General features: G+C 38.5%; 2 long non-coding RNA genes across 4 annotated transcripts in view; one reads left to right on the top strand and one right to left on the bottom strand.

The window, feature by feature from the left end:
- The window catches only part of LOC140625163 (uncharacterized), a 38337-nt gene that overhangs the window by 4259 nt on the left and 14079 nt on the right, over nucleotides 1–19999 (top strand). The gene's annotated exons all lie outside the window — the stretch shown is intronic.
- Nucleotides 4616–19999, bottom strand: part of LOC140625162 (uncharacterized) — a 31537-nt gene continuing 16153 nt past the window's right edge. For both annotated transcript variants that reach the window (XR_012024538.1, XR_012024539.1), the window contains 2 exons: nucleotides 7046–7268; nucleotides 4616–5201 (listed from right to left, as the gene is read on the bottom strand). This is a non-coding gene — a long non-coding RNA (uncharacterized lncRNA). The remainder of the gene's footprint in view (nucleotides 5202–7045; nucleotides 7269–19999) is intronic.

Raw genomic sequence — 19999 nt, 5'->3', positions numbered from 1 at the left:
CTCTCATGCGTGGACACAGCTAGATGGTCCACACACCAAACATGGAACATATATATCCTTGCTTTGGTTTTGGACAAAAGAAATATTCACAACTTCTCTTCTTTGATCCTATTCTAGCTGCTATTGTTAATTTATCTGAAATGCTCTCAGAAATTGGTAGAGAATTCTCATTAGAAAAATATCCATACTCATACCGCCTGTCACATGAGTTCTCATGTCTTCCATCACGGGTTCAGGGAGCCATTTTACTTTTATTTTTTTCTTGCCCTCTAGCACCATGTATCCTTCTTGTTGAAAAACCCAATATGTATCTCATGAATTGTTCAAAAGGTTCACTGCTACACAGGGCTTAGAAGTTGAAAAAAATCACTAGTCTTTCCTCCTTTTCACTTGAAGCTAGAAAAGGGTCCTCTCATTTCAGTGTACAAAATCCCCCAGTTCTAGGAAAATTGGGGTGATAGAGGCTAAAATTAGCACCTGGAATGGTAATAGATAGAATCATGTGTCAGTTTCTTTTATCCCTTCACTTGAATTGTGTGTATAGATAGTATTCAATTAACAACTATCTTCTGAGCATTTACTACATGGAGCACTGCAAAGAATCATAAAATGAAAGAGAATGTATAAGCTATGATACCAGCCTCCAATTTATAATCTGGTTGGAGAGATAAGATTAACATTCACAAATTAATGAAAATCAATTAAAAACATTTTATAATCAAGTGTTTAATGATGTGGCAACAAATTCTAAATGCAGCAGGAATGTAGACAAAAGTTTTTTGTTTTTTTTTTTTAGTATATGTGCTGCCGAAGCGAGCACTAGACAAAAGTTAAATTACTAAAAGCAAACATTATCCAAGGAAACTTAATGACCAGCAGTGGGGTTTAAGCTGCCCATAGGGGTGAGGATTATGTTTAGTTTCTGTTAACGATACAGGACTATCCAGGTTGGAGGAATTGCATGTAAAAGGCTGATGGCAAAAAAAAAAAAAAAAAAAAAAAAGTAGGGAGTGAGTAGAAATAGGAGGTGGTAGAAAGTGGAGAAAAAAGTGAATCCCTGACCTAAAACTGGGTCATAGAATGTGTGTCAGAGGGAAAGGGTGATTGTATACAAATGAACAAGGGCCAGATCACATACGATAATAGATTTCTGATCTTCAACCTCGGCAGCAACCAGTACAGGAAGCTCAACCTCAGTCAATCTGGACTTGATTCGTGATTGTCAACACCCCTCTTCTTTGTCCCTCCACCCCTGCTTCCAGTTCAGGACCAACAAGAGAGAAAGCCAAATACACTCCCCAGACCAATCACACAGGATGTCCTGCATCTAGTTAGTCGTAAAGCTTTCCATTCCCCTGCCTGCCTTTGAGGCTCTGCCAAATGTGATGTAGATGAATTCTTTGCTATAGCTTGGTCTGAATAAGCCTAATTGTTCTCATTTGTGTGGTCTTTATTTATTCCCACAGTAAGAGAAGAGCACACCTGTAATAGTTCTGTCTGTCTCGTATTATTACATGGAAATATATAATCAGAAATATATATATATACACAATTATAATAGACATCAGATATATGTATATTATAGATATCAGATAATCAGATAGATGATAGATAGATGATAGATAGATACATATTATATCTTTCTCTATGTATATCTTTCCCTTTCCCAACCACCCAACCTCCTTTTCTCCTGATAGCTACACTTTGGTAGGCATCTTTACTAATTTTCTTAGAATGCCCATTAAAAATACAGGTATATTGAGGTGTTCAGGGTGAAGAAATTAATTTATTTCCTCTGGATCTAAAGGGCTGAATGCCTTAATCCTATCCTGCCTTTTGAATCTGGCTAGCCTTTTTCTCAACAAAAGGCCCTTTTGCTGTTATTAGTCTTTTCAGAATATGTACCATGTTATAAAAGGTTTAGTCTGATAAAAATATTTTCTAGTATATTTTAATTGAACACATCTAAGATGGTTAATCAGAGTTTCTCATCAACGTAAGCTAATAAGCATTGCTGTCATGCTAGATGATATATTTCTGGCCAAGTCAAAGAACCTAAGTGTTTTAAATAGTCACTGCAACATGATCTCGATACATATATTGATTCTATCATGGCTTTCTGAAATTCTGAAAATAGTTCATTAGCCCCCATTTCCATTCATACTGTGAGGATTTATTATGATCCTGGGAATCCAAAGTTGGGAACAACCCTTTAGTGATATTATAATAATTTTGTTATTATAGGGTTACTAATTCCTGAAAGCCTGTTTCTTGACACCATGTTCCAAAACCCTGAGAAAAATTACTTTCTGGGTTTTACAGATAGAATTTGATCATTTTGGATATTTAAAGGAATTTGACACTTCTACCTAATTTATATTAAGGGACTGGGAGTTGAGATGTAGTGAGCATGAATTTTTCTAACGTAATATCCTCTTTTTCTCCACCATATGAATAAGAAGCTAGAGGTAGTGAGGTGGGCAGCAAGATTTAGTTTGGCTGTGTTAAAGCTCCCCACCATTTAAACTCTTGGGTCTGAATCTCAGATTTATAGACTTAGATACTCAGTTTTCCAGCTCATCCTTGAGTGATTATGCTTTGGTAAATTTCAGCAACAGCCCCCCACCTTATGTGTTCTCACTCTACTCTGAGTGTTTCCTTCATTGCACTTACTCCCCACATTCTAATGACACCAGCAAGAAGTCTGTAAGTCACTATTGGGAAGGGGAGAGATTATTTTAGAAAATGTCTCTTGTTGATGATGACTCTCTTCCATAGCATGTGTGATCTTGTTGAATGTAATCATAGGGATCTTGATTCATATGGGGTCATTCATTCAACCCTTGAATCATAGGGTTCATCACCAAGGGTCTTGTCTTCCTCCTGAGGGAAGGATGCTCAATCATCTCTTGTCATAAGTCTGCAGAGTGTATTTTGGGACATGTCTTAGGTTAAGATGAGCCAGGCTGTTGTAACAGACAGACTCAGATTGCATACTGGCTTCATACAACAAAAGCTACTTCTTGTTCATTCAAACAGTCCAAGATCAGTATTTTTTATAAACACCTGGATTTCTTCATGTGGTAATTCAGGAACCAAGGCTTTTTCCACATCATGGCTCTGCCATCCTCCAGGGCTTTGCCACCTCCCACCCCCATTTGCTGAATACAGATGGGAAAGAGTATGGAGAAAGCACATCTCCTTCCTATAATACCTTGGCCCTGAAGGGGCACATATCACTTCCATTCATATTCTCTTTATGAGAACTAATGCAAGAGGGGTGAAGAGATTTAGTCTGTTTATGGGCCAAGGACAAGAAGAAAATGAAAATTTGGTGAACAGAGAGCAGTGTCTGCCTTAGGTATTTGTAGCCTCTGCCATTTTTTGCTACCCTCTAAAGATGTAGGAGCATGAGCAGAGTTGCAAAGGAGCCATTATATATATGATCTTCCTTTCCCTGGCCTCTCTCACTTATTCAGCGGGTAATTGTCATTGTCTTTTATCAGGGAAGAGAATTGCAGCTGATCAATCATCTCTAATTTTCTCTAGTTTGCTAGGTTTTGACGAGGATGGATATCTCTAGCGTAAAATGTCCTTAGCCATTCTACCCTCAGTCAACTCCCAGTGGCTGTTCTCTGCTGCTGTGACAGCTGCTCTTGGCAGAAGCTGCTTTTGGCTCAACTCTGCGTGCCCTGAGGTTTCTCAGCAGTGGAACAGTTCATGGTTATGTTTTCAGCACTCCCTCTTGAGGGCCAGTTCATAGCCTCTGGGCCTCTGGATTCTCCCCAAACCAATGACAGCTTGGGGCCCTAGATTAAAGAATAGTAGTAGAAAGGTGAAGGAAGAGCCTCTGTCTCTGGTTCTTCTGGGAATCCTAGAGTTGCATGCCTGCATCTCCCTCTCTCCCTTTCAACTCTCTGACTGTAGTCTTGCCTCAGCTAGCTGTCTGGGCAGAAAGGGATTTGATAACCGGAATCTCTCTATGTTCTAAATGATTGCCAAGAGCTGAATCTGGCTTTGCTAGTAGAGAGACATTTACTGTTTAAAAACAGACACTCTCTAATGATGGAATACAGGATGTGAAAGATGAATAGCATGCCATACTTGAGCAAAAGTTGCTTTTCCTTCTTGCTCAGAGCAGTAGCTTAGGATCCCTTCCATGTTCGCTCTATATAAAAGACCTTGCATGGAATCTTGCATTCGATGATTCATTTGTTTTTCCATTCAATATATATTTTTGAGCACCTATTATATTTCAGGTGCAGGAGATATAATAGTAAACAAGACAGAAACATGATGTTAAAAGGGGGCCCCGAGTCCCCATAAAATAAGAGGTTTTGGGACCGTGTGGATCCAGGGAACTCTGAGCAACTCTATCTCTAAGCTGGGCAGGTAGGTGCTATCTCACCCCTTTTGCATCCTTCTATGCTTTGTTGCACAGATGTTAGAGTAACCCACATGTTTTCCTGAGGTAACTGGCTTCAGTGTTAAACAAATCAATATATTTAAAGCATTCATAAGCTCCCAAAATATGAAATAAGACAATTAAATGGTTGCTCTTATTACTGATACCATTATGCCCTTTAGGAAACCATGGGAGAGAAATTAGTCCAGCTGACAATTTTAAATAGCTTTTATTCGTTGGAAAGCATGCTCAGGCCTCAGTACCTCTCTCGTGTGTCTAATGATCTCTCCAAATCACTTCTCTCATTCCCATCTCAGGTAGCAGCCACCAGTTGCTTCTGGACAGGGGCAAGAGTTCAGCAAACCTGAGTTGGTCAAATGTCACAATGTAGCTCAGTCATGGGTGGGAAATTTAATGAATCCTACAGGAAAGAAAGATGAAGATGTGTGATGGGAGCACTGACAGCATAACCCAGGGACACCGCAAGCCTTCGCAAGCATGGCCAGGTACTGTCTCTCAGCATTCCCATGAGGAACAGAGCACGGGTTCAGAGGCCGGCAAGTGGTAAGGATGGAGAATGAAGCTGGTTCCTGTGCCACAATTTCAACATCGTCATCTTCCTCTCCTGTGTTGTACCTGCCACTGGATCCAAGGAGAGGGAGGCACCCAGATGAATGTTTCATGGGGATTACAACCTCAAGTTGAAGATGCTATGCAATTCTCACGAGGGATCAGAATCACTGGTCAATCTGAGTATTTAGTGAGTCTTCTTCTGTGTCCAGAACTGCAGGAGGTGCTGTGGAAGGAGGCAAGAATTTATGATGCCACGTCGACCCTTAAAAAATTCATAACCTCCATGTGGAGACCAGACAAACACAGAAAACATTGGCAGAACATTTCAGTTCTAAGCTCTCTGGCACTGACTAGAATGGCATTTCAAGGTCCATCCTGGTCTTCGTAGCCACCTGTAGGCCGACACTCTGGGACAGTAGAGGACACGGGTCTGTGGTCCAGCACACTGAGATCGCGCGTCTCCCTGCTGTTTAATGGACTGTAGGACCTGTATCTTAAGTCTCAAAGCCTCAGAGGCTTCGTGTGTAAAATGAAGAAAATGCTTTCTCCTAGGGTTTGAGTGGCCCTTCAGAGAGTTAAAATATATCCACTACCTGGAAAATAGTAGATGTTCAAAAAAAATATGTGTCCACCCCCATGACCACATGGCTCTCCCACAAGAATCTCAGAGGCAAAGTATTTGAAATTAGACATGGGGTCTTCTGCACACCACCCCACACAGCTTGCTTGTCTATTTGATTTCAAGTTTCTTTCCAGTTTGTTTCTGGCAACACGCTTTTTCTGGTCATCAAGGCTTGAAACCATCACATCATCTTTGACTCAAACTTACCTCCACATCTGATCTGTTTCAAAATTCTACCTATTGTTTTACTTTACTTCCAGTACCTCTCTAAGGAGAAATCAGCGAGGGGATGGGAGAAATAGATAAAGAGGATAAGAGGTACAAAGTTCAAATCCAGAGGCTCATGAATGGTCATAAATGGGCTTTAGGAAATCCATGAACCGGGATCCCTGGGTGGCACAGTGGTTTGGTGCCTGCCTTTGGCCCAGGGCGCGATCCTGGAGACCCGGGATCGAATCCCACATCGGGCTCCCGGTGCATGGAGCCTGCTTCTCCCTCTGCCTGTGTCTCTGCCTCTCTCTCTCTCTGTGACTATCATAAATAAATTTAAAAAATTTTTTTTAAAAAAAAGGAAATCCATGAACCTATGGCGAGAAAGGATAATTTTCATAAACTCAGAAATGTATCTTGACTCAGGTCGTATTTATCATCTGTTTGCTTCTTTTTTTCTGCTACCATGTAGGTGCAGGGTTTTTTGTTTGTCTGTTTTTTAATCATTTTCTGCCCAAATACAACAGCTTCTTAAATCATCTTCTTCCAATTAGTTTCATTCTCTGTACCACTGTCACAACGATCTTAAAACCTAGTTCCAATCATGCCATTTCTCAATGTTCAACACTTTCAAATTTCTTTCAAATAAACTAAAGATTCTTAACTCTCTAACAATGTTCAACACTTTCAAATTTCTTTCAAATAAACTAAAGATTCTTAACTCTCTAACTTTGGAACTTTTATATACTGTCACTCCCACCACATACTCGATGCTCCAGTAAAATCAATTGCTCACTATTCTTTAAATATGCTATCAAAAAAATTAATTGGGTCTTTTATGATGTAAAACATTAAGGGAAAAATACAAAACAAATCATCAGTGGACATAAAATGAAGATTTCATCACAAAGTCTCATTCCAAGATGTTCCTCCCACTTGCACACGTCTTTGTACTCTAGACTCCTCCAAACATAATTTATAATAACCTGAGTTAGTGGATACTTGAGATAGGTTAGCCATAGACCAACCATTGTTTAAAAGAAAGGAAGAGGCAACTTTTGTTGAAAACCCCAGAAAATTTCTTTTTATAAAATCCAAGCTTACGAACCAGAGTTCCCCTACTTGCAGCAATTCACTGCATTCTTTGACAGACTTGATGGCTTATGTTTGGGTGTACACCCGTCCTTCTCTGAGAACGCCTTCACCTACTTTAACATGCAGAGTGGGCTACTCACCAGCAGCAGTATTTGCACAATGCTGCCCCTTCCTTCCTCATCTTGAGCAACTGGATAGTGAGTGATACTCAATACAACCTGAGTCAATCAAATTTCCTCCCAGACATGGGGGAATGCGAGTCAGTCATGACATGCAGATGAAACTCCCAGATGTAAATGGCAGGAACTGTTACAGGAATGCAGAAAGCTATTCTGTAGCCAGAAAGACGACTAAGTGGATGATCTGAATGAAGCAAGAACAGAAGAGAATGAAAATATCCTAAAGCTTTGTCAGTTCCTGGCTTCAGACTTTCCAGGGATCTGGCTCTCTTCCTTTCCTAGATTCTCTGAGAGACATTTCTCTACCTCCCCTCCCCACTTTATTATGGTTAAACTAACTTGAGTTGGTATCTCATACTGCCAGCCAAGACTCCTAACTAATACAATAACCTGATTCCAGGGGTTTTTTTTCCTCCTCAATCTTTCAGTTCACATCAGTTGAGCAGCTACTATATGCCAGATACTCTGTTAGCTTTCCTGCAGGGGCTTTTAAAGAAAGAGAAAGAGATAATTATAATTTAATAAAAGAAATCCTTCATCAGACATATGTGCAAAATAGATAGTCATTGCAAATAAATCAAGACTGAAGGAAAGGAGCATAAATATTTTGAAAGTAAATGGTTTCTTAACTAAACCTTGAACCAAGATTTTTTTAAGCAAAGGAAGGAAGGATGCCAACGTGTGCAAAGGTGTGGAGGCAAGCAGTTTGACCTGTTCTGGGAACTGCAAGTCACTTCTTACATTTGGAATCTAGTGTATATATATTCGATTTCTCCAGGCAAGATGTGGCAAGATGTTAAGGCCTGGAACAGATGTAGACAGTATTATTTGCCATATATAGATTCTCTCTTTAGGTGGTAGAAAAATTATTGAAATTTTTAGGCAGCAGATTTAAGGTCTTATTTACAATTCCTCAGGCACCCCAATTTTGGATGGCATGTCCCAGTATCTTATCAGCTAGAATCAGTGTGAAATAGCTCTTGTTATTACCTGCCTTAGGATGCAGGTCCAGTTATGTCTATGCCTCTCTCTGGAGTAATTACTTTTGATACATGGATAGAATTCCTGTTCCCTGTCTTTTACCAATTGCTCAGTTTATGATTTCTCTCTTCAGTGTGTTCTCTCTCTATTCCTCATCATACACACCCATATCTTTTCATTCATTTTCATAATTCTGTATTTTAATATCTTTTGTGATTTATCTCTTAACATAAATCATTTTCTAATTTATTTTTACAGTGATTATCACAATTAAATTTTAATAGTAACCACATAGCAATTAATCTCATTACAATTAAAAATGATATAAAGCCAGGAGGGATATAAAACACTTTGGATGTCAAGTCAGGACCCAAAAGGATCTCCACAAAACTAGAGTGATTGTTGAATGCTAAAAAAATCCACATAATAGAGATAAAATGTAAGATCCACATGGGTCCTAAAAAGCCAAGTATTCAATAATAATATGGGAGATACCGCAAGAAGGAGAGCTTTTAGTTACCTGTAAGCTCTATGTAAGTCTGCAGCATACTATGATCTTTCTCCAACCAAAAATGCCTCAATGTCCATTAGTGGGCATATACCTGTCTTAAAAGAAGGAGCCAATGATCCCATGATTCTTTTTATTATTTTTTTTATTATTTATTTTTTCCATGGTTCTTGATCCGTGGCATGTTGAACTCATTTAGGCTCATCACACTTTAAGAAAGACATAGAAAAGTCTTTACACATTCAGAAAGCTATGACTGAGATCATAAGGAGACTCAAAAGAATTGAGGATTTCTGATATTTAGTTCAGAGAAAAGAGGATTCAGCTATTTTAAAATATGCAGAGAACTGTCATACAGAAGAAGAAAGGGGGTCAGATTTGTTCTTTATAGTCCCAAAGGGAACACCTAAGATCACCAGGATTGGGTGAGAGATATATAGACAGACTTTGGTTTAGAATAAGGAAGTTTTTCCTTGGGGATAAATCTGTCTGATGGCAGAACAACCTGCCTCAGAGAGGGTAGTGATTTCTCTGTCCCTAGAAGTACTCAAGCTGAGGTAGCAGGACTATCTATGAGCTTGCTATAGAAGGGATTTGAGCTTTATCACTATTCTTGGCTTAGGTTCCTCAAGTTTCTTTAGAGATAGATACTATTTACACCGACAAGAATAACCACTTACACCATCTTCACTCTGAGAAACCTTTCCTATCCTTTGAGACAGATATAATCCTTCAAATAAGCTTTTTCTCTATGTTATAGAATCACCCTTTGTGTAATATAAACTCGTATAAAATATAAATTCATATGGTGTTTACTGCCTTTCTCTTTTAATATTTTTCAAATTGTTTTGTGTAGTGGCTATGAATAAGTTTTATCACTATACATTCCTTAAGGACATAGAACTGTCTTATTCACTTGGGTATCCCCTAAAGTGCTTTTCACAAACCATATACTTAATAAATGCTTGCCGAATGAATGAAAGAATGAATGTTGCTGATTACAGACAAATAAAGGCAAACGTCCAGAGGACTTTTATTAATATTAATTCTTCTTTAAATTTTTATGAAATAATTTCAAACTCAAAGTACAATTCAAAGAGCATCCATATTCCCCTCACCCAGATTTCTCATTGTTAACATTTCACAGTATTTGCTCCATCTCTCTACTTTCCTCCCTGCTGCTCTCTCCATCTCTCTGTATGTATGTCAAAAATGTGCATACATTTACATCATATACACATTTTCGTATATACATGGGCATTTACATATACACATACTTACATAGACATTTATGTATATATATACACATAATATGTTACACTTCCATTATCATTAGACTTTTGTTAACCATTTGAGAGCAAGATGCAAATAGTATTCCCCATCACCCCCAGAACATACCAACTTACCAAATCAGGGACATTCACCTACACAGACATTGTATCAGCCATTAAGTCAGGAAATCAGTAATAATATCACACTTCTGTTTAAAACACAGATCCTATTCAATTTTGCACACTGTCCCGGACAGTGATGACTCTTCTTTTCTTTTCTTCTGGTCCAGGATGGCATCCAAGGACTCCTTGCATTTAGTTGTCATGCCTCTTTAGTTTCTTCCAATCTGTGTACAATTCCTCACTCATTCTTTCCCTATCTTTTATGTTCTCAACAGACAGTGGAGGGTCTGTAGTTGAGCTGTTTAATATGGCAGCCACTAGCCACATGTGGTTATTTAAATTAAAATTATTTTATATTAAAGGAAATTAATAATATCATTTTTCTGTCACACTAGCACATATCAAGCATTGAATAACCACATGTGGTTCATGTTACCAAGTTGACAGCGTGACCATAGGATTTTCTATCATTATAGGGAGTTTGATGGGATCCCACTGGTCTTCAGAATGACCCTCAACCTGGGCTTCTCTGATGTTTCTTCATGACCAGCCTCAGGTCACTCTTTCTTTGCAAGAATACCACAGAAATTATGCTGTGCTCTTCGTGCTCTTCTCAGTGCATCACATAAGGGAAATTTCTCTTTATAACCTCTGTTTAATTTGGACTTTTTATTCCATACTATCATCAGAGACACTTACTGAGTTCTGCTCTGTATATGGCAATATGACACTACAACAAAGCACATACTACTTCAATCCTTGATATCAAGGAATTTGTCAGCTGGGAAGCTGGATATACTTCAGTTGCTAAGAGTCCAAGCTTCAGCCACAGAGTGATCTACATTGGAGTTCTAGCACTGCCATTTTATAGCAAAATCTTCCTGTTCAATCAACATGCCTGTGTTGATTGCATCTTCATGTGCATGCCATTGCAGGACGTAAGTTTATTGAAGAAACTAAGACCTTCTGGGTATCCTTTATAGCACCTAAGTTAGAAAGGTGTCCCAATGGCTCTAAATGATGGAATGGAAGAACTCATAAATGCTGAGATGATTCAAAGACTTTGTAAAGTTTAGGAATGCTGTCTTGTGTCAAGCATTCGAACGTTGTATGTTAACGGAAGGGACTATATTGAACAGTCCTCCATCCTGAATGCAGACCTACTTATAGCTGGCTAAGCCCACCCAGAAGTCACTCATATCTCAGCATGCAGTGTTCCTGGTAAAAAGGAACTAGAGGATTAAATATTTATGCCCTTCCAAAGTCCAGGAAAAAAGGAAGAGAAGGATATTATATAGTTACATAAATTGGATTTCTTCATGAGACATAAATCATATTAATCTATCATTAGTACCTACATGTTATGGGCTAAATCTCCATTTGCAGGTTGCTGTTAAAAACAGCCATCTTTTTTTTTTTTTTTTTTTTTTTTTTAACAGCCATCTTTTTGTGACTGGAATTAGGTAGAGTCCAAATAGGGGTGCGCTTGATAAGCTTGAACTCCTCAGTCAGAATAGGTCTGTGAACTTGTCCAAGGTACTCACCTCTCTGCACTTCAGTTTCTCCATGTGTGAAATTGAAATAGCATTAGTTTCTACATCATGGGATTGTTTCAAGGATTAGGTGAGAAAATGAAGGTAAAGACATTTCTTAGCATGGATCCAGGTGCAGGGTAATGGTTTAATACATACTTACTGCTGTATTTTATGTTTTATTTCTTTTTTCCATCATCCCACCTACCTCACACTTACATAAAATCATGGAACTTTACAACTGAAGATGTTATCACAAGTCAGCTAGTGACCCACTCATTTTTCAGAAGAATAAACTGAAATTTGGTTTATTAGTACATGTGTTAGCTGAAGCTGCTCAGGGGCAGAGCCAAGGATAGAACCACTTTCTACTATGTCATACTGACTGTGAACAAGAACTGTATTCTTCTGTCTGCATATTTATTAAGTACTATTGAATGCCTTGCACTAGGCTAAGCCCTGGGGATTAAAAACAAAAAATGATGATATAACTTCTTCTTAGGAAGTACTCACAAGGGGCTGGGGTGAGGAGGCAGGCAGGAAATCCATTGCTATGCAGTAAGATAGAGAGGCTAATATAGAGATATAAGGGGGCTGTGAGACACTTTGACTCCCTTAGAATGCCTGAGTTTTGACAAATCTTTTGAGAGAGATCTCAGGGATTCTTTTAAAAACTACCTTACCTTAATCATGTTTTTTTTTTAAGCAAAATACCCCTTGACACACAGGTAGCCAGTCCCCAGCAGGGACTCATTTCTTCTAATATCCTATCCCCTCTTAGAAGAGCTGTTTGGGTGAGTTTATCAATATGTATCCATGACCTCTTCACATTCAGCCTCAATATCATTTTTAATTTGAGAGAGGAAATAGATGAAACAATGACCCGAGAGCATAGATTTGTTTGGGTGAAATCCATTTGTGCTACTGATGTGTTGTATGACTTGGTAGGAATCGTTTGTTCACACTGCTGTTTTCTGCTTAGCTTCATCAAAATCTCCTGCTTCCCAGGGCTATTGTGGGAAATATTTGGCCCAAGTGATGCATAATGCTTTGTAATTATGAAACATTTTGCACTAAAAACATTCTTTTCTTCTGACTATTCTGATACAATTATGATATTTGCAAAACTATATCAGGAAAAAAATAATATTTAAAGATACCTTAGAGTCTCCTTTGTATTTGAATGAGCTTGATCATTTGGCAGGTAAATTAAAAATTTTCTTTATAGAGGATTTGGAATGTATATTCAATATGATTGCAGCTTAACTTTTGAGTCAAGAAAAGATAGAAGTCCTAAGGATTATGAACAATACCAACTTTAAGGATATATCATCCTGAATCCTATAATGAATTGTTGAATTCACCTTATTCATTTATTCATGCATCATCTAAAATGTGGTCCACTGAATTCTTATATGTCAGTTGCCAGGCCATGCACGAAAGATACAGGGTTGAATAAACACCTTGTCTAGCAGTTAGTTAATAAGTAAATGAATATATGAATCCATGAATATCTGATCTATCCTCACCCTATAGAGGTCTTCACACTTCACACTAAGCAAGATAGAAACATACATAGTGAATCACAATAGGATGTGATAAATGCTATAACAGAATAATGTCCAAAGTGCCAGGGAAGGAGACCTATTGGTTCTATCTGTTAGCTGTGTCAAGCCATGCTTCAACTGGCAATATTAAGCTCAGATATTAAAGAATTAGCCTACTTATTCCCAAAACCAATTATGAAAATACTAATTTATTTTAATATTTTTAAATTTTTAAAGACTTAAAGCATTATGGCTGCATGGTTCGAAATTCAAGAGCCATAAAGGGAATACAAGAAAATTCCTATCGCACACTTGTCACCCAGCTATCCATCCATCCATTCCCTTTCCTGAAAAATCTAATGTTATCAGTGTCTAAGGACACTTTATATAGAGATCAGCAAATATAAATGTATATATAGTGAATGTACAGATCCAAACACATGCACACATACATACACTCACAATTGTCCCCCTTTTATAGACAAATGTTATATACTATAATATGCAATTGTGCTTTGTTGCATTTAAAAAAAGTTTTTTTAATTTACTTATTTGACAGAGCATGCACACAAGTAAGGAGGAGAGGAAGAAGTGGGGGAAAAAAAAAAGAAGTGGGGCTGTTCCCAGAACCCAGAGATCGTGACTTGAGCCAAGGGCAATCACTTAACCAACTGAGCCACCCAGGAGCCCCATGTTCTTTACTGCACTTAACAATATTTTTTGGAAATCACTTTCCATCCCTTGTATGTTGTTTTCAATCTTTTGCTGTAATAAAAAAAAAAATCTTGCGACAAATATTGCTGTACATATTACTTTTCTAGCAATACTACCGAGAAATAGGATTGCAAGGTCAAGGGATAATTACATGAAATTTTGATAGATTTTGTCAAGTTGCATCACTTTGTATATGCATGAGAGTGTCTGTTCCCCCACATTTACTCTTAAGCTATTTATTCATCATTAACAGTTTGTTGTAAAAACCCTCCTGTTTTTTTCTGGTTTATTGTGTCCCCCCCTGCTTTTAAACACCTTAATTAGACATTGAATTCCTATCTATGACCTGAATCTGGTTTTGGCTAATGCTAAAATCACTCAAACTTTCTGATAAATTTCTTTATCCAAGAAAAAAGGCACCCCAAATGTATTTGCAACCTATACATATTTGCTTTTTAGAACTTTAGAAACAAGTGACCAGATTACATTTTAAAAATTGCTTTTGTGGGCACCTGGGTGGCTCAGTTGGTCTGCCTTTGGCTCAGGTCATGATCCTAGAGTCCTGGGATGGAGTTCTACATCGGGCTCCCTGCTCACCAGGAGTCTGCTTCTCCCTCTGCCCCTCTCCCTGCTCATGTGGTCTCTCTCTCTCTCTCTCAAAAATAAACAAATATTATCTTTTTTAAAAATAAAATAAAAATTGCTTTTGAAAAAATTTTGGAAATTTGTCATATTTATAAAATCTAATGTTTTTATCAAGGTACATGACATGCCTCTCCTTTACTCAAGGCTTTCTTTTCTTCTGTCAATAAAGTTTTTTTTGCTTTGTCTTTCACATCTTGCACATTTATTTTCATTAAATCTGTATTTAGTGTTTTTATTACTATAATCATGTGAAGGTGGCTCATCATTGAGACTCTTGTCTTCCTACTCCAATCAGATTTGTTGCTCTGCTACTACACTATTAGCCTGGGCCTTTCCTTCCCAATTACTCTGGAGATTGCCTTTGGCTCTGCACTGTTGCATCTCCTGTCTCCTGAGGTCCATGTCTTCCTCATTCTTGTTTTTAGCTCCCATTTCGGTCAAGTATGGTCTCTAGCAGCTTCATGAAGAAAGCTTCTATTCTCTCACACTTGATGTCTCTCTTGTCTGGGTAAAGAATTCTAGGCTAGACCTGTTTCACTAACATTTGAAGTACTTTGAAGGTAGGTCTCCATTATCTTCCTGATTCTTGTGGATGACTGTCTAGAAGTGTGCAGCTATTCTTTCCTATATGACCTATTGTTCTCTCTGCAAATTTTGAGAAACTTGATTTTACTCCTAATGTTTGGAATTTCCATGACAGGAGTGTCTTTCTTTCAATCACTATGCTGGAGATTCGGTGGGCTTGAGATTCATGTCTTTTGGTTCTATAAAACATTCTTATATTATTTATTTGAGAAATTGTTCCTCATCATCCCCACCCCCCAGCCCTTTTTTTCCCTATGGGACCCCCACTGATTAGATTTTGTATCTCCTGGTGTGATAGAATGAATGTGGATCCATTCACCAAAAGCTAACCTAGAATGTATTACATTATTTGAAAACGTCTTTCAGAAAAAAAAATGAAAGGAAGAACATCTTTCATGAGAGGCACACAGAAACAATGTGTTCAATAGTAACAGCATAGAGTTTGTTAACATAAAAGGTAGTTAAAATTAGAACTGTTGATACTATATTTTAAATGCATGTGTGTCATATGCATAGTAGTTAAAATTGTCTATGAAGGCAGACCAGCCTGTGTTAGAATTTGGCTGTACCACTTACTACCTACTTAAATTCTCTGAACCTGTTTGCACACCCACAAAATGGGGATGACAATGACACTTGTGATATTTAATGAGAAAATGTACTTAAAGAACTTAAAGAACTAGGTACCTGCCTAGCATATAGCAGGTACCTAGTAAACATTTTAAGTTGCTACCAATGGGATGGGTTGTTAAGGGAAAGTTGACAATGTTCAGAATACTTTGCCTACTAGAATTTGATCTCATAGAGAGCCACCATATTTTTCTATAAACATCTTGATGTTACTTTTTAAGACATGAACATTGCATGAAATGGACCGTTTGTCTCACTTTAAAATAGCATGTCTTACATTCTTAAATCCCAGAGAGCCTTTTTTGTTGTCGTGCTGATGAATAGCTCAAGAACATCTTTATCAAATGGCGTGATTTAGTTCTCTAGTTAGATACTCGGCAACCTACGAAGGAAGATAGGCAACCAAAAGGAAGCAAGAAAGTTGGACCCTAACAGAAAGAGGTGATGAGATCAGAAGAGGAAAAATAGGTAGAGAGGGGACCAAGACCAAAGGCAGGGAGTGAGAAGGAGAGACCTGAAAGAACCACTAAGTTGAGATGCTGTTTTAGTGGAATAGTTTTGTCAGGGTGATAAGTGGTCTTCCCTGGAATATTCCCAGAACACTCCCATGGGTCAATCTTCTTAGAAACAAAAATAAGAAGGTTGTTGGAGATGGAGGCACAAATCCATCAAAAGACGTTTGACTGCCAAGGCCAAGCCATGTGCAGCTAAACTAAGAGGGAGATACATTAGCTGTTGCTGGCTGCTCTCTCCATGATGTATGGAGCAAGGGCTTTCCTGGGAAAGCATCTTGTTGACAGAAACAAATGTTAGTTTTTATGCCTATGGTTCATTTACTGCCTTGATTTGGTCATCTAGTTACCTGATTGCCCTGGTTTAAGGTGTTCTCTCTGAAACCAAGATTATAAAATAGGAGATATACAAACCATGGAATTACTTCTGCTCCTGATTTAGAATGTTGTGATGTTGACACTAGCTCACTTGATCATCTCTGAGGCTCCTGCTATGGATTGAACGTGTGTGTCCCTCCAAAATTCATACATTGAGATCCTGACCCCTAATATTAGGAGGTGGGACCTTTGGGAGGTAATTAGGTCATGAGGGTGAAGCCCTCGTGAATAGGATTAGTGCCCTTATAAGAAGAGATACCAAAGAGATCTTTCCTTTCTCTTCTCCATGTCAAAATATATGGAGAGGAGGGCCATCTGTAAAGCAAGAAAAGGGACTTCACCATGAGCCTGACTAAGCTGGCACCCTGATCTCATGCTTCCAGCATCCAAGAACTATGAGAAATAAATATCTGTTAATTAAACCACCCAGTCTATGGTATTCTGTTGTAGCAGCCAGAATTGACCCAGACAGCCCCTAAAGTACTTAGATTCTGCAAGAGTTGATGGTGGAAATTGTGATTTGGGCTTGGATACAACCGTTTCCTAGTCATGGTTCTGCTGGTTATTCTGGGGAAAATCTCCTAACTTTTCAAAGACTTTACTTCCTTTACCTATAAAATCATTTTATTCATCTATCAAGGTGCTTCTTAAGCCCTTGAAGTCAAGGACCCTTTAGGAACCCTGTAAAAGCCACAGATCATCTCTTCAGAATCATGTCTATTGCAGTATTACAGATTAACAGGAAGTGACCACACATATGCAGATGTCAGTAAAGCTACATTGGATTTCTAACTTATCTACACCAAAATACAAAATATTTGGGAAATGAGGAGCCACACAGAGCAGGAGCAGCCACAGTTTACATAGTTTTTCTTGGGCCCAGGTGCCTGAAAAAGACTGAAGACACTACTTGTACAAATTAGAGTCTTCCCTGATTCAAGAAGGAGGGGCTTGCTGGGCCACTTCCCTTTATTTTCAGGGATTGCCTCACTATTGATGAACTTACAGCCTGTGAACTCCTAGTCAGTAAATGTTTACAAAGAATTGGTTCCTTATTCTTGAGTCCCATGGCATCAACTCAGCCACCTCCTCATATAAGGAGAAATCCCAGTCAGTGCCCTGATTTCTTCCTTCAGGTTTTCAGCATTCCAGAAAGCACACACACACACACACACACACACACACACACACACACACAATTTGGCATATAATTTCAGAGGGTTCATAGATTCTCCCACCATCATCCCAAATTTATCCCATGGACTCCAGTTTGAGTCTCTAATTTGCATAACCTTCATGATGTTTCTGACCTCTAAAATGTTACTGTTCTAAGCAAGAGATTTTACTTATCATCAATATTCCTTCAGACTACAGTGGGAGGATTTGGGGGTGGAAAGAGCGACTTTCATCTTGTAGCTTTTAGACCAGCAATATAACATTTTCTTTTTGATCTATTTCTTTTCCTATTTTAATGCTAAAGTTGACAGAGTTTGCAGCTATCATGAAAAGTTCAGAACTTTATCTCTCACTCTTGTTCACACTAGAGATTATTATGTCCCAGAATAATATTTCTAAAATCCAAAGCGGAAGACTTGGGGGAGTCATTCTGTGCTGACTTCAGCTGAGAGTGAAATTAATGTCTGTATTATGTGTTATATCTTAACTTGATCTAACCTAGTGCTCCATCTTGAGAGAGGTGAGATATCCTACCCTTCACATTTCATCTGAAATTTCACCTCTGCAGACTCTCATTTAAACAGAAATTGGTTTCATGTTCATGGCCACCAACACTTTCAGTTCACTTAATACTGTTCAACCAAACATCCAGTGGAGCCCTTACTGATCTACTTAGCCATTCATTCCAAAAATAATCTATGGGAATGGATAACATTTACTGAGCATTTACTGTGTGCTGGGCACTATGCTAAGCACTTTGCAAATACCATGTCCTTTAATCCTATTTTGATTGCTTCTTTTCAGGGATTTTGGAAGTTATATTCGGTTTTTCCACAGTTTTGGAACAGCAGGTGATAACTGTTAGCTACAACTGGTCCCTGAAGCCGTAGGGCCACTCTTGCTGCTGTTGCAGCTACTCTTGTGGTTAGTAAGAAAGAGGAACTAAGGACAAGCTCAGTGACAGCTGAGTGGGAGGGGGCAGCATTGGGTTCTGAGTGCCCCCAGGAGGTGACCTGTCTCACCTCCAACTGAAGATCCATGAAATCCTTCAGAGAAGAGAAAGATCAGGGAACTAAAACTTATGAGTGCCTACCAAGTATCATGCTTATCTGCTTTCCGACATTTTACTATCACTCTACTAAGTGAGATGGGTGTTACTACCTCTTTGTGGAGAGGTCTGAGGCTCAGATCACATAGCTAATGCCTGTGGAGCTGGGGTTTTAAGTAGGCCTGTTTGGAACACCTGGGTGGCTCAGCAGTTGAGTGTCAGCCTTGGCTCAGGGCTTGATCGGGGGACCCGGAATGGAGTCCTGCATCGGGATCCCCACAGGGAGCCTGCCTCTCCCTCTGCCTATGTCTCTGCCTCTCTCTCTTTCTGTGTCTCTCATGAATAAATAAATCAATCTTAAAAAAATAAGTAGGCCTGCTTGCCTTCAAAACTAAGCCTCCTTCCACTGTCTCACAATGAAAAAGAGAGGAAAGAGGAGAGAAAGGCACAACGGAGAGGGGATCATGCCTTTACAAAAGCAACATGGGTTCTAGAAATTGAGATTGACAGGGAGAATCTGATCTGCTTCTCAGAATTCCTCACTTGGCTACCAGGTGGCAGGAGGTTGGATTAACTCTCCAACAGGAAACACTAGATGTTGAACAGCAAACAGAGATAAATAAATAATACATAGAGTCATCGACTAACTGAATGCTTCTGTATCAATGGATTGTTTTAAGCTGTGAGCCACATTCTCTCACAATATATGCTCTACACCATTTTGAGCTGCTGATTATATATTTTTTTCAAGATGCCTTTGAGTCTTTTCTCGCTTACCTTAAGGGTTTTATCACATATATCCAAGGGATGATAAAGTCTAAGTAAGCTACTTTCTGAAAATTCTTTTGCCCTTTGCAAAGGAATATTGCCAGGGAGAGAAACTCTTACTATCATAATTTAGGGTCTTTGAATCAGAGCTATGAGAAATCATTTTAATTAAGGAAAATCCCTATGTCTTCCCCAACAGCTGGTTTCTTGCAAGTAAGAAAGCCTAAAAATGAATCAGAGAAAAAGGGTTTGCACAATTTCTAAAATAACTTGATATATTTAGAAGTGTGACTCTGTGTGTGTGTGTTGTTGTGCAAATGTAGAAAACCAGAGAATTTGTGTGAGAGAGTCTTAACTATGTTGTAATTTTCAGAATCTCTAAATATCACATGAAATAAACTGCATAGCTCTATAGATCTACATATAATGTCCTATTATTCCTAGCTGTGAGCTCCATATTGCCATAACAGTGTGAAAGTATGGATTTAATATTTTTA

The sequence above is a fragment of the Canis lupus genome, chromosome 35, assembly GCF_048164855.1.
Source record: "Canis lupus baileyi chromosome 35, mCanLup2.hap1, whole genome shotgun sequence".
NCBI lineage: Eukaryota > Metazoa > Chordata > Mammalia > Carnivora > Canidae > Canis > Canis lupus.
The sequence above is the reverse complement of the archived record's forward strand: the minus strand, read 5'-3'. Positions and strand labels throughout refer to the sequence as shown.